This window comes from Ammospiza caudacuta, chromosome 13 (genome assembly GCF_027887145.1).
Source record: "Ammospiza caudacuta isolate bAmmCau1 chromosome 13, bAmmCau1.pri, whole genome shotgun sequence".
Taxonomy (NCBI): Eukaryota; Metazoa; Chordata; class Aves; order Passeriformes; family Passerellidae; genus Ammospiza; species Ammospiza caudacuta.
This window is the reverse complement of record NC_080605.1, coordinates 20566054-20591737: the sequence shown is the minus strand read 5'-3', so window position 1 is coordinate 20591737 and position 25684 is coordinate 20566054. Positions and strand designations below refer to the sequence as shown.

The 25684-nt window shown below is 49.5% G+C and overlaps 1 long non-coding RNA gene across 1 annotated transcript in view; it reads right to left on the bottom strand.

Annotated features, from left to right (window-relative positions):
- The window catches only part of LOC131563697 (uncharacterized), a 31777-nt gene extending 7569 nt beyond the window's left edge, over positions 1-24208 (bottom strand). Inside the window, exons 1-2 of the long non-coding RNA XR_009275314.1 lie at positions 24015-24208; positions 17240-17293 (exon numbers count right to left, since the gene is read on the bottom strand). This is a non-coding gene — a long non-coding RNA (uncharacterized LOC131563697). The remainder of the gene's footprint in view (positions 1-17239; positions 17294-24014) is intronic.
- Between the last annotated feature and the right edge of the window lie 1476 nt (positions 24209-25684).

The window sequence follows — 25684 nt, the reverse complement described above, 5'->3', positions numbered from 1 at the left end:
CTGGAAGCTCTGGGGGATTTTTCCACATGTTCTGACACATTGCCTCCATCCCGTTGGATATTCCTGGAGGGATGGATCATATGGTGCTGACAGTTCCGAGCACCTCACTCTGCAGGAAAGAAGAGCTAAAAGCCTTCCCCTGGATAAGAAAACAGACAGGGAATCTGATGAGCTGGAGCTGCTCCGAGGGGGAAATGAGGCAGCACCAGTGGGCACAGAGGGCTGGGAACACAAAAACCTGTTTAAACCACAATCCCAAAACTCCTGGAAGCAGGTTGGCCCTCTGGATAAGCGGTTGTGCTGCTTCCAATGACTTCATCCCGAAGAAGGGTGGCCATTGGGCTTGGGGAACTGGATCCTCTCCAATATTCCCTGGCTCAATCCCCTCCCCAAGCCCCATTATCTCCAGTCGTGCTCGGAGCTCATCCCACCGCTGCGGAGATTCCCCAGGCACCGCCTTCCATCCGACTGCGTTTTTCCTTTGCCAGAAAAACACTGCACAGCCTTGACCTCCCCGTTCTGGCATCGGCGCTTCCCGTGGAACGCGCGGCTGCTTTCGCGTCCAGCTGGGATGGCTGAGGGTGTTTGTGCTGTAACTGCGGCCCAGCTGCGGGGCCCGGCGGCAACCAGGCATGGAGCGGCCCCGCAGCGAGCGCCCCGGTGCTCCCCAGCTTGGGGATGGCCAGCAGAGCAGCCGAGGGCTGGGTGTGGAGCTCCACCAAGGGCTCCCCACCCCATCCACTTCTCCTTTCCCCGAGGATGCCGCGCTGTTCCAGGAGGGTGTGGTGGTGTTACACCATGGAATGGGGCTCTGTGAAACATGGGAGAGCTGCGCTCGCCCTCGCAGAGCTTGGGGCCAGGGAAAGGTGCCCTGGGATGGAGCTCCTCCAATGTGTGTCCTCCAACATCACTCCAAAACTTTGTCCAGGTGGGTCTGCCCACACCACACCTTCCAATGCTTTCTCCAGGCTCCCAAAAGGCCCAATATCAGCTGGATCCCAAGGTCCTGGATGTTGAGACCGCACAGAGCACACCCAGCCCTGAAGGAATCATGGAATGGTATGGGAAGGGACAATAAAGTTCATCCCATTCCACCCCTGCCATGGCAGGGACACCTTCCACTATCCCAGGGTGCTTCAAACCCTGTCCAACCCAGCCTTGGACACACCCAGGGATAGACCAGCCATACTTTCTTTGGGAACCTCTACCAGAGCTTCCCCATCCTCACAAGAGAGGATTTCTCCCAAAAATCCCAAGTGTTCCATTTCACTTCATATCCCAACTATGTGCTTGCACTCATTAAGAATTGAGTACACCCTTTTAATTAAGACTGGAATTAATTTAGCACACCCCCAGAATATCCCAAATCCATCCTGCAACACTTCGTTCTGAAAATACATTTCAACTCAAGAAGTTTCTCCTCATTTTTAGGCCTTTTTTCCCCCCCACAGCCACAGGGAGCACAGCAGATTATTCCGCTTCCCACTGAGGGCAAGCTACAGCTGCTCCATCTGAGCCAGCCCTCCCTGCAAATACATCCTGATCCTATCAATCCTCGCTCAACTTCTGGAATGGCTCTTGTTTATAAAGGCAAGACCTACAGCAGGACACTCAAAATATTTCATATCAGGCTACGCTACAGTGCCTTCCTGACTGGCACGTTCAGAACGCCTTGGAATTGATCCGGCCGGGATCAGAGCCTCCAAACCCTCGCTTGGTGATGGGAATTCATGTGTAAAGCCAGTAGTGATAAGAGAAGGAAGTCAGCATGGTGAAAAGATGAGAGCCTCATGAAAGCCACTGGCATTGTCCAGACACAAGAAAACCTCCCAGTGGGAGCCACATCCTGTTGCAGAACCAGCTGGATTTAACACTTCCCTGCAACCTCCTTGCACAAGCCCTGAGTTTTCCAGCAGGACACCCACTAATGCCAAAGCTTAACCCAAAGTGGCCTGGAAAAAACCCAACCATCACCAAATTATGCTCTTCATTCTTCCCCAAGGGCAGAACTGGATACACTTGGATTGAGCAAACACCTTTCCAGACAAAAATGCAAGGAAATTCCTCATCCTCATCTTTGCAGGGATCCTGAGGAATTTTAAGAGCCAAACTTGTGCCAACCCTGTCAAACAGTGCCAAAGTGACAGAGCAAATCTTGGATTATCCAGGTTCACCTCTGAGTTTTCCAGAGGATTTTCCAGCCATTCTCATTTCCTGGGTGCCAAGAATAAAAGAGGAACAGCTCCCACCGCGAGTAAGGGGGACATCCCAACCAAGCCCTCACCTCAGTCCACAGCTGCTCCTGTAATTCAAACAACTCTTACCTCCAAATTCCCCCAGAATTGCAATTCCAGGTCAGACTCAGAGGACAAAAACATTGCTCAACCTCACAAAGCACAATGTTAATCCTTGAGGAAAAACCCAGCCTTGGTTTATCTCAGCTCTGCATAAACCAAAACTTCAGCAGAAAAATCATCAAGTGTTGAATTAACAGAGATGCAGGACCAACTTCACACACTCCAATTTTTTCTTACTGGGAATCTTGGGTGCTGTGAAAGGCTCAAAGTTAAATGTGAGGGAACTGGAGAGAGTTGACTCAGCACATCTCCTTTGGAATGGGACCAGTGGGTGTCAGGAACTGTCCAGAATGGGGAGCAGAAAGGTTCTCAGGAAGATTCATTCTTTTCTCTTTAGAGCAGAAAAGTGCCTGAGGTCAGGGTTGGAAGATTCCTGGTAGGGGCCCTGGCTCCTGATGGAAACAGGGAAGGCAGAAACAAACTGTGCTAAACCTGATTACAAAAGCGAGGGGAAAAAAGGCACAAACTGGGCTAAACCTGATGACAAAAGTGAGGTAAATAAAAAACAACTGAGGAACCATAATTTGACAGTGACGTTACAGGGAAACATAAAAATAATCCCAGTAGTGATGTCTGAGAGCCAAATTTGATGAAGTTATGAACAATGCAACAGGTTGGAAGCTCTGCCTTCACCAGGGACCAGCCCCAGACTTTGAGGGGAGATGAAGCCCCCCCAGAATCTGCCTCAGGTTGAGGAGCAGCACCTCAGGGACGTGTCCCTGGCTCGGCAGAGCAGCACGATAAGGAAAGCTGCGCTCACGTGCAGAGCTCTGAGCGACCTCAGACTTGGCTAAACCTCATCCCCTAAACACACTCCAGACCTGGATGGCTCAAAGGGACCCAGCCTCGCCTGAAAGCTCCAGACCTCCAGGAAATCAATGGAAAATTTTATAGCTCACATGCAAGCAGGGTCAAGGGCAGAGCGTGCACGGAGCCTGTCGAGATGTACGTTCAGGAAAACAAATGTGTGCATTCAGCTGGGAAGGGGCTGGCTCATCCCTGGGGGAACCATCTCCTCCACCCCATCCCACAGCAGGGAGGGAGTTGGGGGGATTGTTATCATCCACGTGTGGGCCAGGAAAACCCAAGTCATCCCTTTGCCCTTTCCAACACCTTTCCAGCCACGCTGGAGGCGAAGCCATGCGTGAATCCCTCCGTCCCTCCTCGCAGGGAAGGGGAGAGGAGAGGCTGAGGGACTCAGGAATGTGCAGCCTGTTCTGCCATCTGCTCCTGGCATGGACCCTCTGCATCCCAGCCATCACACGGGTTTGTGGAAAAGGCACAGCCCAGTGCCAATTCTCCCTGGTTGGAGCTTCTCAGGACTATATTTAGGATTTTTGGGAAGGAGCGGGGTGTTATTGGTTGTTACCAGGACAAAAACATGTGATTCAATCGGCAACAGCTCAGTTCCACCGGGCCACGGCATCATGTGAGTCCTGGTAACAGCCACATCTGCCAACTTCCCAAGACTTCTGGAGTATTATTTTTCCTATTTATTGCTCACTACTCAACATGTAGAACAAAGACAGGGACTTGCTGCACACTGCAATCTGGACCCACCGTGTCCCATCCAGATCAGAGCAAAACAGCTTGGGATTGGGAAATACACAGCGTGATTTAACCCATAAATCCAGGATTTCACTGGCACAGCTGCTCTTCTGGAACATCACGCCAGACATCAATGAGGAAAGGCTTTGCTGGCACTGCGAGAGCCCATCATGTGGCTCAGCTAATTAAAAACTGACCTCGGCCATCATCATTAAATGTTGTAATCACAAGCCTGCAAGTGATTAGATGGAGAAACAACACCCCCCCTTCCTTGTTCCCAGGGATCAGCAGCTGACTAAGCCCAACTCAAGGCCCTCAATCCTTTTTATAAACAGCAGAGCTCAGCTGTTGTCAGGGATGAGGACACCCAGGAATTTTGACCAGCCAGCATTTCCCTCTTGCTCCACAACCAGATTTTTGCCAGACATGGAACAGTCAGCGCTGACTCCAACCCCTCTGCTTCCCCATCCCACCAAGGAGGGGATGGCAGCCAGGGAACTCGGCCTAACCCATCTCAGGCACTGCTAAAAAGGTGATTTAGGTGGACACGATACCATCAGCTACCAGAGGATGAATTCCAGCCCTGGCACTCAATCCTTGACAGGTACACGAAGACACAGAAATTGATTTTCAATTCTCTGGGAACTTTGCACTCCCTCTTAGGTTAATCTGGGGATGTTGTACGCTCAGCAGAATTGGAAAAGTTAATTAAGGGCAGATGAAAGATGATGGAAGCAGAGAATGGATAAGAGGGGGTGGATAAGAGGCAGGATGCTCCTTAGAGGATGGAGAGGGGAGGTTGTATTGGGAGCCCTCAGGGTTCTCCATCCCCAAAAGCCCCAAATCCCTGGATCACAGAAAGAATTACAAAGGCAATTTTCCTGAAATGATCTGGATGTACTGGAGGTACTACCACATCTCCTGGACAGGACCCTCACCTGTGCACCACCAGCACCTGTGCCAGCACATGGAGAGGAAGGAACTCCCCCAAATTATGACAGCAAACAAAAAACCCAAATCATTTGTGGTCTGTTATAAACCCCTGTGTTCATCTCATGTCATTGGAATCCTTAATGTTGGAAAAGACCTCTCAGAACATCAAATCCAACCATTAACCCAGCAGCACTATGTTCACCACTAAAACATTCCCATTCTTGGTGTTCTTTAGTTGGGATTTTTGTTGGGGATTTTTGCAGTTGTTTGGTGTTTTAGTTTTGGAGTTCTTGGGTTTTGTAACTTCATTCAGCTCTTATCTTAGTGTCAAGCTGTGGAACTCATGGTCCCAGCTTGATTCTGCAACACCCCCAACATCTGACAACCCAGTGTGAAGATTTTCCCGTTCAAGCACCTCTTTTGTTGTGTGTTCTCAGAAACAACCTTCAAATCATTGCATCTCCTTCCTTTACATTCCTTCCAACCATTCTAAAAATCCACTGTGGGCAAAACACCTCCAGAACACTCAACTGCTCCCCCTTTTCATTGCTCCCACCTCTGAATTTCTGATTTTTCTGCCTCCTTGGTGGGAGGAATTTACTCGAATGAGAGGCAGCACTTGAGGCACAGGCATTGAGCCTATTTATATAATACAAGATATTTTCCATGTGTTTTGTCGGGCTCTTCACACTTCTGTTTGCTTTTTTTCCACCACTGCTGTGTGTGGTGCCAAAGGCTACATTGAGCAACCACTGAGGGCTTTAAGCACTTCTTCTCTATTAATATAATAAACTCAGAACAGGAAAAAAATTGGACAAGCAGCTCCTTGGCATCTGGCAGGGAAGAATTCAGCTCCCAGCAGCTTCTCCCAGCTTCCAGTGCCACGTTCCTGGCGACAAGAAGCCAACACCAAAACCAGGTGGCCAAAGGGCTACTGGATCTGCTGGTGGGTGAAGCAGGGCCATGAGGGAAGCACCATAAAATAGCCTGGAGTGTATTTATCCAGGATTTTCTGCATGTAGGAAGGGTTTAAACACCATGGGAAGGGTGTGCACTGGGCTGGGCCCAGCACAGGCCCCACAAGGGGACCCAAGGCCCCAAAAGGGGACCCCAGACCCCACACAGGCCCCAAAATGTGACACTTTTCCAATCCTTCCAACACCCAGAGGCCAAATGGATGCTCAGAACCAAGCCAGCTCCAAAGATGAGTTCTTCTGGAGAATATTTCTCCAGGCTGCAGCCCAGGATGCTGCTCCACAGGGTTAGGCCTGTGCCTAGGCTTAGGAATGTGCTGAGCTCTCCTGCTGAACCCGGTCCTCTCGGACCCACCTTGGGTCACAAGCAGAAAATCAGGGATTTGGGATGAGCCAGGATCAACCTCCCAGCTGTGCTGGGCTTTTATCATCATCTCCCACCCCCAAACTCCCTCACGCGCGGGGTCACACAAGAACCACGTGGACCCATCCAGCAGGATTCCCTCAGGAGATCCAACGTGCAAAACTGATTTTCTTAAGCACTTTGGAAGCTCTGGAAGCATTTTTCATTCCCACTTTATTTCCAGGTCACTGGATATTCTGAGTGGGAAGGGATCAAGTCCAACTCTTAAGTGAGGCCCATCCAGGCATTGAACCACGACCTCGGTGTCATCAGCACCACACAATGACCAACAGAGCTGATCTCACTGAAGAATTCCAAGCTTATCCCTTGATTATTCCAAGATTCCCTAGTGTTCAGTGCTCCACATCACTTACAGACCCAAAGAGCATCACAGGCAACCTTGAACTTGGCATTACCTGAGACTCAGCCCATCAAGAGACACACAAACCAAGATTTATCTGTCCTTTTCACACTCCCTCAGCCTCTAACACCACCAAATATCGTGGTTCAACAACATTCCACTAAGCTTTTCCCTCCAAAGCCAGAATTATTACAAACTCCACAGCAACAACCCAGTCCATGCTCTCTGGGAAACTTCCAGAAGATCCTGGAATGGTTTGGGTTGGAAAGGACCTTAAATCTCCCCTCATCCCAACCCCTGCTGAGGCTGAGCTTCCACAGACCAGGCTGGTCAAAACCATGGAAATAAATGTCATTGGGAGCTGCTGATCCACACAGGAATCATTTATTTGGGGAAAATCCAACCAACAAACATCCATCCCTCCAACAACCAGGTTGTGAACAAGAATTTATAAATTTATCACAAATCCCTGTGAAACTCTGGACAAATTTAGGCACTGGAGGCTCCTATTAATCAGCACTAAACCCTCTTCCTATTAAAGGGGGGAAATCCTCCATTCCAGGCTGCTTCCAGTTGTTCCTGGCACAAGGCAGCATTTCTTATTTTTAAGACCCCACCCAATGTTTTTGATTTTTTTATAAGTAAATTATGGACCTACACAAGGTTAAAAGGAAACACCCCAGGATCCATAGGGACCAAAAAGCAGGGAAGAGGCCTCCAGACTGGCATTTTCTCTGGATAAGGTGATCTCATGTTCTTCCAGCTCTGATACACAAAACAAGTGTGTGGAGAGACTTATCTCTGGAAAAAAATAACTTTGTTTTCTGATAACGTCAAAAAAGCTCCCAGAATGGGGAAAAATTGAGGAAAAAACCGAAATACTGTAAAAACCTGGAAAATAATTAATAGATTTTTCTGTGCTTTCATAATAACATTCACTTGGGTAACCATAAAAAGCGATTATTATGGTAATAAAAGGATGAATAATTTATTATGAATCCCAGACAAACTGTTCCCTTCCAGAATTCTAAGAAGACTCCATGCATATGAAAATCATCTCTTAAATGTCTGTGTTTGCTGTAGCCATGGGGCCAGAAAGGTCTTCCATGGGTTTATAGGATTGATTTTCATTTCCAAAACTCTTCTTAGGAGTTAAAATGGGAATATAAACCTGATCACATTGGAACCTCAATGTGCAAGTTGTAACTTGTGTTCCCATTTACTCAGCTCAGGGATCAGTTTTGTCTGTTGCATTTCCAGACACAAATTTGGGAAAGGGGATCCATGTGCAATTCCCTCAAACTGGCATTTCCTCAACACACAGAACTTGATATCCAAAATACTGCTCATAACTTTTGTTTGCAGCAGCATCCAGAACTGAAAGGGCTTTTTGTGTGGACTGACCCTCCCAGAGACTGTAAACTGTCAGAAACAGGGAAGACAACCAAATAAATCCAAATAATAAATCTGAAATCCAAGAGGGGAACTTTTCACCACCCAGAGCTGAAAACACTGCGAACAGACCTCAGTGTTAATGAAAAAATTCCCAACAAAGCACAAACCCACAGATTACTGTGATTTTCACCAGAGTGGGGCTGGATGGGATATTGGGAAGGAAAACTTCCCTGGGAGGGTGAGAAGAGGCTGGGATGGAATTCCAAGAGAAGCCGTGGCTGCCCCATCCCTGGCGGTGTCCCAGGCCAGGTTGGACAAGACTGGGACAGCAGAAGGTAGAACTGGATGAGTTTAAGATCCCTTCCACCCCAAACCCTTCCATGATTCCATGGATAACCCAGCAGTTCCCAGCTTAGGGAACCAAATCCATCCCCTCTCCACACCTGCACCAGGCAGGAGGCTCCACAGAAGCCCTGAATTCCAACAGCAAGGAGCAGAGAGCAGAACTGCAGCTCCTTCCAAAGCAAACAGCCATAATTCAGGATTTGAGACTTCCCAAAGCACCGATTGAAAAGAGCAGGAGCTCTTTCCTAATAAAGCCCAACTGCCTGGTCTGGGTTTCCCAGCTGCTCCAAGTGCACACAATCTGGAATTAAACTCAGCTAATCTAAACCATGAACATGAACCATCCCTTGGTTAGATCTGCAACCCTCTGCTTCCAGCCCCAGCTCGTTTTCCCCGAGTTCAAGAGCAACAAATAAACCTCCAGAAAAAAAGAGGAATTGTGGCAGTGTCTCGTGCAGCCTGCTATTAAATAAGTCCTCACACAAACCATAATAAAATTCAATTTACTGGACTTTGTAAAACGTGATTCCCCACCTTGATAATTAAAAAGATACTGTAATAAAAGTCTTTAGTCCTCATGTGCTGCACATTTGTTCCCATCTGATTTTTATCCGAGCAGGGGGATTAAAAGAACATGGAATTGCTGGTGCAGCCTTTGCATGCAGGCACAATGTCAGGGAGATAATTCTGGTGTCACAAGAAATTCAGGCAAGAAATTCAGAGCTCTGAGGCCCCAGCAGCCCAGCATGGACCACCACAGCCCAGTCCTGCACCCTGCGGCATCAGCTGGGCTTCCCTGAACAGAGTATCCCAAATTTTGGCACCTCCCTTGGTCAGGACAGTGGGATTAGTGCTGCCTCTCCACTCTGGAGTCAGCACCAAGCTCAGAGCAAATTTGGAATTAGTTAACAAGAGAAGCAGGGGTGCAGCACCAGCCCTTCCCATCCAGGTTTGCCAATGCTCAGGATTCTCCTACCTGGTTTCCAAGAGAAAAATGGGAAACTGATTGACTCAAACTGAGAAATCTGCACACTAAATCATTTTCCCTGACTTGAACAGGACCAGAAGGACAATCCTCTCCCAGGTTAAATCCCACACTCTGCCTGAGCAGCTTCTTGTTCTCTCAGCAGCATCTTGGAGCACAGCACCAGCATTCCCAGGGATTTTTCCTGGTTTATTTGCCCCTTGTGACCCAGATTCTCCAAACCAGCTGGGGCTCCAGCCCCACTCACAACCACTCTCTGGGAAAACCCTGCAGATTCCCCAGAGCTGGTTTGATCCAGCTCCTCTGCAAGGCCAGAGCTTCCACAGGTTGGTTTGGGTTGGAGGGACCCAGCCCTTGGAATGGGAATTTCCATTGTTCCACTTGGCAAAAATCAAGAAATGTTTGTTTCCCCCAGCACGCTGGGGCTGTGAGCAGAGGAGGCTCCATGAGGGTCACTCTGGAATCTCCATCCTCACAGCCAGGAACTGAGCAGGAAAAGTGCTGGAAGCAAAACAGGATCAACCACAGGGAAACGCCACCAAGGACAACCCAGATCCCACAGAAATTTGGGATCATTTGGGTAGGAAGGGACACTAAAGGTCATCCAGGCCAACCCTTCACAGCAAGATCATAAAGATGTCAGGCAGTGCTCCAAGCTCATCCACATGGACACCATCTCTGGTTGAGGCAATTCCAGCTCCTGACTTCCCTTGGCTGATCCAAACACGGGATCTCAGCCCTTGGAGTGAGCACAAAATAGAAATCCTCCATCCAAACACATCCCCTTCCTAAAAACCAGGGAAACACACCCAACATGAGCAGGGCCCACACTGGCTGTTTATTGAACATGCACTCTGCACTTCAGGACAGGCTCCATCCATCCTGCATGAAAACACCCCCAAATCACAGGGAAAATCAGGCAAAAATCACTCTCCTGAAGCAGGAGGAGGCACAGGCAAAGCAGCATTACAAAGCCCACAAAAAACCTAAGTTTTACCAGAGGAATTATTTTTAAATCTGCTCAGAAAACACACCCTCAAATCAAGTTAATTCCCAGCACAGGTTCTGCTACAATCCCAAAGAATATTAATTTGTAGGTCCATTTACTGTGGGAGCAGCCTAAAAGCACTGAAGCATTTTTATTTCACATATGGGCCTGGAATGAAGCTGATTTCTCCATATTTACCCAGACATGAAATAACATCTGTCCATGGAGCAGACAAAGCTCCAGGCTGGATAACTTCACCCGGATAAATCCCAAACTTAGATCATGCAAGGAGTAGCCAAGAGTAAAACATGAGAATAAATGAGAATGAACCATGAGGAGCAGCACTGCCACAGGTTGCAGGGCTGGAATGGCTGATCCTGGAGCTCCTTTCCAGCCTCAATGATTCCATGAGATCAGGAATGGGATTCATCATCCCCAGACAGGGAAATGATGGAGAAAATGGGCTGGACTGGGAGGCTGTGCCCAAAGAGCAGCACAGGAGAGAGGACACAGGTTTGGAATCTGCAAAATCTCTGGCAAAAGAAGGATTTGAACCTCACTGAGCACTTCAAACAGTCCCACTGCAGAGACAAACAATGATGGGAAAAGCCAAACCAAAACCACCCAGAAATGCAAATAGTCATGGTGGGTTTTCTCTTTTGGGATCATTCTGAAATTGGGATCTACACCTTAAACCTGAGCTCAGCTGCTGCCAGACAGAGCAACCTCTGCCAGCTTCAACATCAAAATAAAATAAAATAGAGCTGTTAGGCCTTTGCATCACACTGCAACATTTTTCCCTATTAGAATTTAAAAAAAAAAAATCAGTTTATTGAACTATAAATTATATTAAAAAATATCATTCATTAACATAACTTAAAATCTGTCACAAAAAATCTTTAGAGCCATTGTGCCACAGAGAGGAAAAAATACAAATAACAACCTGTGCACACAGGTCAGGCTGAATTCCTTCTGCACACTCCAGAATCCAGGAGGAGTTAGGGAGGGAGTGCAGCTCGCAGCCCTGTCAGCACACGAGAGGGCACTGTTCTGTAGGCTCAGCTCAAAGCCATCCCCTGCTCCTGAAATCCATCCCTGGGCTCAGGGAGCTGCTCTGGACAGTCCCACCTGGAGCCAGAGGGAATGGAATCAGCATCCTCAGCTCCTGCCAGCCCATCCTTCCCCTCCCTGCCCAGCAGCAGCAATATTGGGGCAGGGAATGATGATAATCAAAGCACTTTTCTTGCCCCAGTTACCAAAGGTCTCATTTTTCAGCATTATGAGACAGGAGCTGACTCAGGACAAGGCTTTTGTTTTATTTTTTTTTTTCTGGGGGCATCAATCAGGTGTGATGGAGATTCGGGGTTTAAAAACCTTCAGGAGACTCCCAGGTCCAATCCAGGAGGGGAAAGTGATTTGAATTCAGCCCAATATTTAAGGTTTAAATGATCAATAAACTCAGCATTACAAGAGAGGAGCCCATTCAGGACAAGTTTTGGTGGTTTTTTTTTTTGTTTTTTTTTGGGGGGTTTTTTTTTGGTTTTTTTTTTTTTTTTTTTTTTTGCTGGTGGCACCTGCATTGGATAAATGAGGTGTGATGGAGATTTCACATGGCATAAAAAACCTCCAGGAGACCCCCACATCCAACCCAAGAGGGAGAATTCAGATTTAGCCCAGTATTTAATGTTTAAACAAATGAACCCAAAAACTTGGATTAAATTCACTGGGAAGTAACAGGTTGGAAATTCAAGTGATGCTCCAGGGCCTCCAATCTATGATTCCAAGAGGTGCCAGCACCTCAGGATGCAGCAGGAGAAGAGTTTTGGCCAAAAAAGCAAATTAACCAACAGGTGTAAGAGAGCTCCAAGTCCCACAGAGCTGAAGCTGCCCCAGACTAAACCCTGTTGAAATCTGCTCCTTTCAGTAATTCCAGATTGACCTCATGCCACCACAACTGCCACATCTGTCACCTGCAGTTCTGCCACCTCCTCTGCCCTCTGAGCCCACAGTCCTGGTGCTCCCCACATCCTGCCTGCTCCTCCAGCAGCACATAAATAATGAAATTATTTCAGACACACTCAGCCCCACTCTCAGCTCCTGTGCTTCTCCTGCAGCACGTGTTGACAGATGCCACATTCCTGCTGCTGCAGGGCTCCTGGGGAAGCACGGGCAGACAGGAACAGGAGGGAGGCAGGAAATTGCTCTGTTTGGGATAAAAAGAAACGTCTGCACAGCTCCTGTGGGGACAGCCATGCTCCCACTGAGGCACAGGGAGCTGGGCCCCCAGATTCCATTTCCTGCCCCCCAGAGCAGCTGATTTCCCTCCCATTCCCACGAAAGCTTTTCAAATCTTGGAGATAAGTGACAAAAAAATTGATCAGTCCAATCATCCTGGCTGCTTTTTGCAGGGCTTTTTTCCTCTTTCTGAGCTGGATGTTATTTGGAATTGGGCATCACCAGCCCACTGTGGCAGCCTGGCACTGCCACCCCAGGGGCCACAGCCAGCTCAGGGCAAACCCAGGAAGCACTCAGCACCTTTTTGGTTTTCCAGAACATCCCCAAGAACCACTCAGCCCCTTCTTGGTTTTTTAGAACACCCCCAGGAATGACTTCACCACTTTTTCTTTCTCAGAGCAACTCCAGGAACCCTTCTGCCAGTTTTGGTTTTCCAGAACACCCCCAGGAACCCCTCAGCTACCTTCTGGTTTTCCAGGACATCCCCAGGAACTGCTTTGCCCCAAAAAGGCTTCAGAGCCAAATAAATTTTGTGATTAAATCCCTCCTGCAAGTTCTGAGCTGATGGCCCTGGGGAGGCTTCTCCCAGCTTCCACAGCCTGGAGATGCTGCCAGGCCAGCAGAGCTGTGTCCCCAGGGCCACCCTGCACCCCTGGAACACCAATTCTTTGTCCTTGGGCAGCCTGGGAGCTTCCTGAGCTCCTCACAGGGCTCAGGAGCTCATCCCCTGTGCCACACTGAGGGATGTTCACCCTCCCAGTCCCACCCAGCTGTGACCACAGGGATCTGCTCAGCTCCAAGGGCTCTGAACTTGATTTTTCACAGCACTCTGCTCCTCCCCTGCCAGAGCAGATGGATCCCAACAACCCCAATCCATGATGGACATGGTTCACATTCCAGGGGACAGCCAGAGGTGTTTCCTTTCCAGCTCAAACGATGACAAAACCAGGGGAACACCCCCAAACTCCTCAGCATCCTTCAGTCCCATCCCAACAGGATCACATGGAGAACATTATCTACCTCCTCTTGGAGGCACTTCACCTCCAGTCTGGAAGCAATTCAGCACAACACAGCTCATTAAAGTCACTCAGGTTTATGATTAAAGCAGCAAAATGGAATTGGACTGAAAGGCAGGACAGGCACAGCACAGCCTGAAGGAAAAATGGGATTTCAGGGAGCACAGAACCACTGGGATCAGTCCCCCAGCACAGGATCAGAACCAGAACTGATCATCAGTCACACAGCTGACCTGGAAATATTTTTATTCCCTGGTTTTCCTACACAGTCAAATATTTGTTTTCCCCAGATGACTCATTTTGGAAAGTGAATAAATGGGATTTAAGGGGGGGATTTATCACCACCCTCTGTTTCAGATGTCTGTCCTGATGGAACTCTGAACATGACAAGGGAATGGTACCTATGGAGATGTCTGGAGATAAATCAGATTGAAATGAAAAGAAGAAAAAGGAGACACAGAGCTTCCTTTTAGGATTTTTCTCTAAAATCCACTGCTCATTTCAGAGTTCCCAGTGCAAGGCACCAAGCTGCCCTCAAATCCAAATATTCATAATATAAAAACACCTAAAAGCACCCAACAACCAACTGCTTTCTTTGACCAGTGTGTCCTTTAAATATTATTTTGTGATGCCTAATGAGAGAAAACTCATTAGAGTAACGAGCTCCAGGAACTTCACTCCCTTGAGGACCACAGCAGGGACACAGGAGCCAGCACCTCGTGGTGGGACCTGCAGCCAACAAGGATCTTCCTGTGGTCTCAATCTCCTGTAAATCCCCAGGAACAAAAATCCCTTCCCCTGCAATACCAGAGGATTTTCAAGCGCATTTCTTCACAAAGCTGTGAGTCCTGAAGGGACCATGAACTCATCTGTGCTGACCTCCTGCACCGCCCCAACAATCCCATTTCCTCACTCCCCCACTCCATAAACCCCCAAAACTACATAAAATCCTAAAATTGGGGTTCTGGCTGAGCAGCCTGCTGTGCAGGGCTGGTTTGAGGAGCAGCAGGGGACAGCAAATCCTCTGTGGCACTTCCATCACAAAGGCTGGGCCTTGGCCAAGGCAGAAAGTGCTGGGGTTTCACTTCCAGCTCGGATTCTCACTCTATCTTATCCTTTTGTTTCCAAAGTTTTCTCTTTCAAAACAATCCCAGTGCATAAATACCAACTCACTCCATTTATTTTAGCTTTTTCTTCAGAAATGCAGTAGATTAAGAGCTTTTCAATCTCTTGCTCTCATTTTTTTAGCCCTTTTTTTTCACACTAACTTCTACATTTTGACATCCTTTGGAAAAGAAAAATAGGACCAATTTGGTGAGGGACATGGGGCTTCCCTTCACACCCATCCCAGCACCCTAGTGACCTTTTGGGAGCTCCCAAAGGTTTTATTTATTCCCTTGGAAGTGCCATGGGGAGCACCCCTGCCTCAACCCCAGCTCCAGCTGCATCCCAGCCCTTTTCATCTCCGTGGGCTGAGCTTTGCAAAGCTCCCAGAGCACAGCTCCTCCACCACCACCCTGCCCTCCCCAGCCAAGGCTGAGCTCCAGCAGCAGGAATTCTATCAGGACTCGGGGTCGCCAAGGAGGGGATGGAACAAGAGCAGGCCAAGCTCACTGAGCCCAAGCACCAACCTCCCTGATGAGGAGGATTTTTCTTTCAGATGTCTCAGCCAGTTTTGGATCCTTTGGTGTGGCTTCAGCCTGTAAAACACTAATTGTTCTCCTCAGATACACGGCCAGCCCTCCAGAAAAACACCCGGCTTTATTCCAGCTACCTTTGTCAAGCAAATCCTTCAAGGATGAGGCAACTTTTTGCTTGACCTCCATTTAACCAGTGTCCACCAGAGCCCACATTTGTCTCCAGAACCACAACTGGAACAGTTTATTGGGGCTTTCTCCTCCCCTGCAGGAAAGCAGAGCCATCAAGGGATGCTTTACTCAGCTGTGAAGTTCAATCTGAGCATTGAAGCCACAGCTGCTTTTCCCAGTGTTCTCCAAGGAAAACACAAAATTATCCATTAGTGCAGGGCACTGGGAGCAGAGAATTTGGGACCAGCCATCACTCAGGAGCAGCTCTCCAGGAGCACAGGCACTAAGCGGGAATTGCTAAATGAAGTCCTCACATTTCATTAACAAAGAGCCCTCGGCTCCTTTATCCGGCAAATCCGGCTCTTAGGCCGAGTCATAACAACCCATAAAACTGACTCGGAGCCTTCCAGCAATGCCTGCAGCTCTGAGGAAGAAGCTGAGCAGGCAAACCCGAGTCACCACAGACAGAAACGTGTTACTCCAGTGAGAAATGAGTTACCACGAGTCAGGGCTACCAGTGCCACCCCATGACTCAAGCCAGGCCAGCTGCTTTCATTCCCACCCAAGCCTCAACCATCAAAGGCTCCAACAAATCCCGGCTCTTCCCAACCTTCTTGCCCACCCAACAGCTATAAACACCCAGCGAGCCTCTCTGGTGAGTAATGGGAACAGAATCTGTTCCGTGGCCGCGCGAGCGCTCGCCGGGGGCTCTCTGGTGGATTTGGCCTCGCGTAAACGTGCAACGTGATGTGATTTCCCACAAATGTTCCTGCCAGCGGGGTTCTGCGCTCATCCCCAGCGGCTGGGGAATAAACAAAGGAGCAAAAAACACCAGCGAGGCTCAGTGCCGGGTTTGGGATTGGAAAATATCCGTGGAGGATGAGCACGTGACGGGAGCGGGGCTGATGCACGGGATTGGCTTCCCCGTGTTGGGAAAGAGGGAGAATTGGCCTTGATTCCCTCTCTACTTCTGCAGCCTCCTTTAGGAGAGGAAACAGAGGTAACAATTCATAAACCAATAAAATCCCATCTGAAAACCATCCCAGAAATTGGTCAAGCGCTCCCCAGCCCACCTCGGGCGCTGCGTGCCGGCACACGCCAGAGCTGCGAGGTGATGAAACGGGTGGGGGGCTCGGGCTGACAGGAGCATGAAAGGATTTCAGACACTCGAGCCACGGGGATGGCTCAGGTCACACATGGGGCTGCTCCTCCTGACAGGCTCCATCTGGGATCAGGAACAGCTGGGAGGAAGATTGAGTTACACAGGCACGGGGAGAGCACGACCGGAGCGGCGGAGACGCCCAGGTGCTCATCCGGACAGAGATGCCAGGTTTTCCAAGGCCTCCGTGAACCTCCAGTCCCTCTGCACAACAGAATTCCTGTTTCCAAGGGCCCTCACCATGAGCTCTGGGAACAACTGGAACAAAGATCCTTGATTTTCCAAGGCTCCATGAACCCCTCAATTCACTCTGTACAAGGATATCCCTGTTTCCAAGGATCACCATTTTCACACTTCACCATGAGCTTTAGGAGGAACCAAAATTCCCACGTTTTCCAAGACCTCCATGAACCTTGATTCACCCTGCACAAAAACATCTCTGTTTTCAAAGTCCCTCACCACACTATGCAGGAGCAACAGGGAGTAAAGATCTTGGGTTTTCCAAGGCCTTCGAGAATCTCAATTCACTCTGCACAATATCCCTCTTTTCCAAGGCTCCACCACCTCTTCCTGCAATTAAAATCTGAGATGCCAGGGAGCAAAATACGGAGCCCAGACCACCAAAAGTAAAATTCAAATGCAAGCACAGCACAAATATTCCAGCATTAAAACCTTTGGAAGTGGCATTCAACAGGAAAACAGCACAGAAATGCAATGAAAGAAATGCAGTACCTGGCACAGGTGTTCAGGAGGGGAATTCTCACAGTGTGGAGTCAATAATCCTGCCTGGAAAAAAGAGAGAAGGAAAATTAATATTCTATTAAAATTTAAAATAAATATATCCTCTAATTGAACAAAATATATACAATTAATTCATTAAAGCTGTTAACACTTAGATTTACTGATTAAATAGTAGGGACTTTGGGGTTGTATTTTTCTTTACACCAGGAACTTCTGATAATAATAATAATTTTGAATAATTATTAATATTTATTTATAATTAATAATTTTTAATAATTCTCCTCCTTTTATTCTCCAGAAATCGTTCATTCTAACAAATAAAAGGTTTGGAAGAAAAATATTAAGCAGTCTCAAAGGAATCCTTTCATATGGAAGTAACATGCACAGGTTCCTCCAGCAGCTGATTCCTTCAGGCACCAAATCAGGGAATTTTTTGGCAGTATAAATATTAGGAATAGCCACACATCCCATTTACTCCACGGAACTCTGGAAAAACCTTCAGGAAAGACCATTTTATTTTCATTTTCTCAGTTAAAAAAAATAAAATCAACAGTTAAACACCTAAAACTTCAGGACATGCTTGGCCTCAATGATCCTAAATGTCTTTTCCAATCTAAATGATTCTGTAATTCCATTCTTGTCATTCCCAGTGATGTCCACTGGCACTGATGGCTTAACAACCAACCAGGTTCGTTAGAGCAGCAAGAACAAGGTCCAAAATCCAAATGCCACTAAAATCCCAATAAATCCTCATCCATTAGAGCCAACATTGGCATTTCCTGCCTCTCAAGTGAGGGGACACATCCCTGGAATGTTCCAGGGCAGGATGGACGGGGCTGGGAGCACCCTGGGATGGTGGAGGTGTCCCTGCCATGGCCGGGGTGGGACTGGAGGAGTTTTGAGGTCCCTTCCCACCCAAACCATTCCATGATCTCACCCAGAACCACAGCTCTTGGGAAACGAGCCAGAATCCCCCTCCATTCCCTCATTTATTACAAATCCATGATTTTTTGGAAACAGCTCCTGATTTCTGAGCATTCAGGGCTGGCAGAGCTGCAAATCCTTTGGACTCAGAGCATCCATGGGGGAATCCCCACCGAGCTTTGCTCCACACCCACTCGGGGAACACTGAGAGCAGGACAGCTCCTACCAGGCTCACAAACACACCTAGAGGGGAACGTGCCTCCCTGCTGAGCACCAGGGAATTCCCTGTCAGAGCATCCATGGCAAAGCTGCTGCACAACAAACAACACAAAGCATCCCCTCAAATCACGGCCAGGGCTTGCAGTGCTCCAAGGAATGCTCAGGATATAAATATTTATGGGGCTTGATGAACTGCAGCCCCGCACTAATGAAAGCAAGGCTGGAGAAATGGGCCTGGACTGTCCTCTGCCCAAAAGGAGGAGGATTGGAGTGTAAATGTTCCTGCTCCATGAAACAATTCCTGCACACCAACAGCAGGGAATCTTCCCCTGGAGCTGCAGAGGGAACCCAGCCAAGCTGGGCCAGCAGTGCCCAGGTGTGCAGATGTCACCAGGACACCTGGACTGGGCTAATCCTGAGCACAGCTGGGATTCCAACCCCATTTCCCTCTGTTTGAACCTTGTCCAAGGCACATACAGGGAGGAAAACCCTTCTGGGAAGGGGGGATGGCACCCAGGAGGTGAGCACAGGGAATCCTCCTGCCCAGGGTCAGCAGGGGAAGGAGGGGATTCTTCCCTTCTATCCCGCTCAGGTCAGACCCCACAGCAGCTCCAGCTCTGGGAACTCCAACATCAGGACATGGAGCTACTGGAGTGAGTCCAGAGGAGGCCAAGGAGAGGCTCTGAGGGATGGAAACCCTCTGGAGCCAGGCTGGGAGAGCTGAGGTTGTTCAGCTGATCCAGGGAGAGCTCAGAGCCCTTTCCAGAGCTTAAAGGGGCTCCAGGAGAGCTGGGGAGGGACTGGGGACAAGGCATGGAGGGACAGGACACAGGGAATGGCTCCCACTGCCAGAGGGCAGGGCTGGATGGGATATTGGGAAGGAATTGTTCCTGTGAGGGTGCCCAGAGCAGCTGTGGCTGCCCCTGGATCCCTGGCAGTGCCCAAGGCCAGGCTGGACGGGGTTTGGAGCACCCTGGGACAGTGGAAAGTTGGGAATCCTCACGGCAGGAGCTGGATTTGAGGACTTTCACAGATCCCACCCAAGCCATTCCATGATTCAGGCATTGGGGATCCCCTGATCAAACACACAATAATTCCCATGCCCAAATTTCCATCCCAGTTCCAGGATAAGGAGGTGGCACCTTCAGGAAGCCAAACCCCCCAAGGCTCTGGGAGACTCCTGAGTGCAGAATTGCAGCTGTGAGCAGCACCAGCCCTTAGTGCTGCAAACTCCCATGGGGAATTCTTGCAGACACCCTGCCCTGCCCAGTGTTATCCAGGAATTCCATAAAAACATGGACTTTTCCTTCCCCATGGCATTCCATCCCCCCTCAAAAACCACCTCGATAAGAAATGTCTGCCTTGAACCCATGGGAACTTCAAAGAGGAAAAGCTGCTCATCCCAGGAAATGTTTCCTCCAGAGTCTCCCAGGTGTCTGATAAATTCACGGATTCTCCCAGCCATTCCCAGCTGCCTGATAAGCTCCTCCTGAAACTCCTCCAGAAGGATCAGGGAGTGAGATCACAAAGAAACCAACCCAACCATGTGGCAGCAGCTCTGGCCTCGATGGCTTTCCAAGGAAATCAAAGCTCCCTGCACGTTCCACTTGCTCTGGATGCACTCTGGGAACAATCAAAGCCACATTTGGTGGCATTCAGCTCCACCTCAGCCACTCCAGCAGAATTTAGGTCAGCCTGACCCTCCCAGGATGAGCTTCCCAAGGGATTCAGGATCAAGGCAGGACTTTTATAGAGCAGCTGGCAGCCAGCACCTCCCACAGCTCCATCCTCTCCCAAAGCCTCCGTGAGCCAAGAGTTACACTTGGAAAAGGCTCAGAACTCCTTGGAAAAACAGGGCTGTGCCCTCATCCAAAGTGAGGGCAGGTTTGTCCTTAGCACCTGCACTTCCCCATGGCACCAGAGGCCCTCTCCTGCCAGGTGGGGACATTCCAGCCCCTGCAGGAGCCACCAGCTGTGTTTGCACCATTCCCATTTCAAGCAGAGAATCAGGCACAGGAAGTTTGCTGTGGCACTTGATTTAAGCAGGACCATCTCTGCTGGCTGGGAGTGAAGCTTTTCATCCCAGCTTTTTTGGGATTAGGGATCAGGATATGGTTCCTCTTGGCTGCATGGAAGGAACTTGATGTTTTCTGCCCAAACAGTCCAAGGGGATGGGATTAATTCTGGCAATATTTGGTGGAACAGAATCCCAGGTCCAGCATGATCCCTCAGCTGCCTCCAGAGGGATGGAGGGAGGCAGAGTGCTGGGAGGGGGAGCCTTTCCTATCCAAAATCTCATGTTTTGACTCCATTCCATTCCAAAAAGGGAAAAAAAAAACTCCAACACCAAAGGAACAAACCCTCAGCCTCCAAGGTCTTGTTTTCATTCCTGTGTGGAACTCAACCCCTCTGGCTCTGTACAAAACCCAGATTTTGTTTTCTGGGCACTTTTAACTTTCCCTCCACCAGCATTTCCATCCCATACAGGTGGAGCTTCCAGCAGGAGGGATTGCTCATCCAGGGATCAGTTACCTGCTTTCCACAGGGATACAAAACCCTCTGGTTCCAAAGACAATTCCTGAATGTCAGCCTCCATAAAGACAAAAGAATTCCAGGATAACCTGTCCTCTCTTCCTGCAGCTTCCCCTGGCAAAATTGGGATCCAGCTCCATCCCATCAGAGCCCCCCAAAACCAAGCACTGAGTGGCTGCATCCACATTCCCACCTGGATTTAGCAAACTTTTCCCATTTTCCCATCATTCCATGCCCATTTTGTGGGCTTATTCCACATCTCCCTGATGCAGGATCTTCTCCAGAGCCTGCAGCTTTTCCCTGGATGAGCCATTTATCTCCAAACCCAAATAAAGAACATTTTTAGGCTAGGCCATTGCATGGGAAAGATGCACTTTGAGTGAACAGCTTGAATTAACGAGCCAGTAAAACTTAAATTGACCTTTTTTGTAGTTCTTGGCATTAAAGGGAGCATCAAACTTCCCCTTTTTTTACTGTTGGAATGGCAGAAATGGGTGAATAGAGCTCAGTTATGGTATCAAGTGATGCATTTCAGGTTTGCTGTCAAACAAATAGAGATAAAACCCCCTTTTCTCTGGGAGAGCCTTTTACTGACTGATAACCAGGATAATTAGATTTTAACTGGGCTGCCCACAAAGAAGCAGCATTCCAACCATCCCCTGCCTCCTTCCCAGCTCAAAAGGCTTTGCAGGGAGAAGCAGGAACCATTACATCCCCATTTCAACAGAATCCTTGTGTTTCCCAGAGCAAGGCCATTAAAAGATGCACTGATACCTCCAGGATTGGGTTCCTCCATTTGGGGAAAATGGGATGTTCATTTATCAGGGCTGTGCTGCAACCTGATCCGAAATAAAATCCATTTATTTCCACATTTGCTCCAGCTAAGGCTGGGATACTGAGCCAGCTGTGCTGCAGATGTGCAGCTCCTGCACCCCGGCAGTGCCCCCAGTGCCACCCCAGGCTTTTGGGGGCTTTTCCTGCACATCCCAGGGGAAATTTGGTCTCAGCAGAGAGAAATGGAGCTCAGGAGGGGTTTGGAAAAGCTGCCAGGACCTGGATGCACACGGGATGAGCCAGGTCCTGCCCCAGCCCAGCTCTTCATTCTCCAATTCTCTCCCTGAGAGCCCCAAGCACTCCAGGTGTTCATAAATTCATTTTTCAGTTTCCAGGGATGGTGCTGCACCTCCCCAGCCAAGGATGGGGTCAAATCCTGGACTCGTTTCACTCAACCCAGCAGAGCCACCTTGGCAGGGACACTGCCCCTCCCTCCCTTGGGGACAGCATTCCCAAATCTCTGCCTCCAGCAACAAAGTCCTTCACCAAACGTGGGATTTCTCCTTGTCTCCCCTCAATTTTTATTTTTTTTTTAATTTTCAGTTAGGAGGGAAATGAGTGCTTTGGGATAAAGGGGAAGAATTTTCCAGTTAGGAAAACAAACCAGCCCAGCCATCCCCACTTCCTAAAGCAGATGACAACCATGGAGGCACCAGCTCCTGCTTCCCATTCCAGTTCCCTCCAGTGCCAATTCCCAAATCAGAGCCCTCTTCCCACCAGCAGCCCCTGGAGGAACAGGAAAAGAGCTCCTGAAAAAAACAGATTTTTCCCCCTAGGAAATCCCTCCCTTTTTCCCCTAGGAAAAGCACGGATACAAGCACTTGCTGCAGAGGTTCAAGAGTGCAGCCAAAAATTCCAGGACCTCTAAATAAGGTTTATGAAGCTCTTCAAACACCTGACAGGTGAAGGCAAGCCCACAACTGAATCAGAGGCTCTCAGAAAAAAAAAAAAAAAAAAATTAAAATAAATTTGAAAAGCCGAGCTCAGCTGCTCTTTAATCCTAGAAATATTCAGACCCTGTGGTCACGTAAAGGAGCTTTAAAGCTCTCCTGGTACCCAGCACAGCCCGGGAAGGATCCCAAGCAAGGCACGGGGCCGTTTTTCCCTTAATTAGCCCCAAAGTGGCGGCACCTGCGCAGCCCGGGGGGGTTAATTGGTTAATTAGTTAATTAGCGGGGCGGGGCCACTGATGAGCCCAAGCGGTTCCAGCTGGGAGCGGAGCACGCTCAGCTGGGGAAGGAAAGCAAAAGCGACTTTCAGACAAAAGGGAGGAAAAGCATCCCAAGGCCGAGAGACGCATGGAAATCTCGCAGCAGCTTCGGAGGCTCTGGCTCAGCCCCAGGCGCTGCTTTTCCTGCACAATTCACAAGGACTCCGCTCCAGAGGGAGCACAAAGCGCCTTTGTTCCCTGCCCCAGATGTGAGAGCGGGGGAAGCCGAGAGGGGCAGGTCGGGGTGGCACAGCCTGGGATGGAGCCCCCCCAAAAATCCCAGAGTGCAGGGGAAGCATCCGAACAAACCCAGCAGTGTCCAGAGCAGGACGGGTTTGGATTCGGGGTTTTTTTGCAATAATAATAATTTAAAAAGAGGATTTTCAGCGGCAGAATGTTGTGTCCTTCCAAAGGGAGCAGAGGGATAGCACAAACCCCCCAAAATTCGGATTTCAGGGAGGCTGCTCAGGCGGAGCTCACGGGACGCAAGGAGAGCAATAAAACCAGCAAAACCCAGCCCAACAACAGCCAAATACTCATTACAGCTAAAATCGGTTAAAAAGGGGGGATTAGGAGGAAAACCAGCCGTACCTCGGGGTGCCAGCGGAGCACAGGAGCAGCAGGGATGAGGTTTGGGACAAATGGAGAGGAAAGCAGAGCGGAGCAGGGAGCATCCCGTGAGGCACGAATGGTTCCCATATCCTGAGCCTTCCCAGCCCCAGGGCTGAGGGGCTGGCACCGAACCCTGCTCCGAGCGCAGGGGAAGGAGCAGGACGGGCTCTGCATCCCACACAGCTCCGGGCAGGAACCCGGGCACGGCTCAGCCTCCCTCCCGAGCATCCCGGGAAATCCAAAATTCAGCTCCAACAGCGGCGGGTTGGGGACGCACAGGGGACAGAGAGCTCAGGACAAAGAGGGGACACACAGCTCCCTGACCTACTACGGACACAGAAGCGACACAGAGGGGACAGGAACCTCACTGACCTGCTGGGGACACAGGGGGGACAAAAAGCTCCCTGACCTGCCGAGGACAGAGCACACACACACCTCAGTGCTGAGCTCCGGCGCTGGAAGGTGCCCAAAGTTCCAAAAATAGGCGACAAAACTTCCATGGCGCCTCATCCCCCAAATCCAGGTGGTCGCCAAGACCGCTGCTGCCCCTCAGGAAGAGGGAAACCCGCCTCTAATTCACTTACTGTCCCTAAAAACTCAGAAATGATGAATAAACGCCACCACCAAAGGCTCTTCCCGGAGCAGAACCAGAATTTCTGGGCGGTTTTAATCCCGCAGGCAGGTGGGAAATGGGCTGGGCGGGGCTCGCCCGTCCCAATCACCCCAATTATCACCGCAATCACCCCATAATCACCCCATAATCACCCCATAATCACCACAATCACCCCATAATCACCCCATAATCACCTGCAGCTGCTCTGGGCGCTTATGGCCCCACCTGGGCAGCGCTGGGCACCTGCAGGGCACCAGGGAAGGGCATTGGCTGCTCCCATCCCTGCGGATCCCAGAGCCCTGCCCGGAGCTGTTCTCTCCAGGAATGGGTTCCTGGTCCTTCCTCAGGGAGCTGAGCAGCTCAAGGGATGCTCTGCTCCTTCCAGCCTCGCTCAGAGAATCCCTGGCTGGAATTGTCCCGTTTTCCAGGGGTTTTCTTCAAAAGAAGTGGAAAAGGATCATCCCATCCCACCCCTGCCATGGCAGAGACACCTCCCACCATCCCAGGTTGCTCCAAGCCCTGTCCTGGAAATAAATTTGGAGCAAACTCGCTGAAATGCAGCAATTTCATGCGATGAAAGTAACACCACTCATTGCAGCAGAGAATGTTCCTGTGGGTTGTCCCAGCTGAAGTCCTCACCTTTGCAGTGAACTTGAGCTCCTCATTTCTGTGCTGGGAGTGATTTCTGTGCTGGCTCTGTAAAATCTGCCCAAACTCAGGGAAATGGCATTTCTAGCATCCACAGGTTTGTCTGGAATCTTGTTGGATAAAGTTACAAAACATAGCCTGCTCTGCAGCTGAAAGTTTGGAGAAAAAGTTCCAAACAGAGAAAATACAATTTTTTTTTAATGTGTGAACAGCTTCACCTCCCAGGGACGGTGCCACGGGCTGTGCTGATGGTGTGGCAAGAATTCCAAGGGAATTCCATGGGAAAAAATGGAGGTTTTCAGCATCCAAACCATCCCACTCCCAATTTCTCAGCAGCGTCCTCCATCCCTGCTGCCTCCTTGGAGAATTCCCAGCCTGTCCCTGTCAGGAGGGTTTTCCTTGGATCAGCTGTGGCAAAATTGAAAGGAAGAGAGGAGAAAGCTGAGCTGGAGGAGGAAGAGGAGAAAAGGCTTTTTCAGGCACCAGGGATTTTCCAAGCTCCAAAGGCTCCAGAGCTCTGCCCACCCAAATCCTGGTGTCTTCTCCCAGTCCATCCCAGTTTAACTCCCTGGAAGTGCCCTGGGATCTCTGCCTCATCCTCCTCCCTTTCCAGGTGGAAATCTCTCTGTGGAATTACAAAGCTCTGGTGTGGATCCAGCTGTCCCTCCTCCCTTGGGGACAGCCAGGGATCCACCAGCAGTGGTAGCCAGGAGATAAAATGCCCTGCTGCAAGTTTGGGAAGGAGGGGAAATGGGATATCAGTAACTGGTGTGGGTTTCTGCCAGCTCTGGAGCCTGCAGAGGTGAGAAAACAAACAAACAGCAAAGGGAGGAGCTCTGGTGTG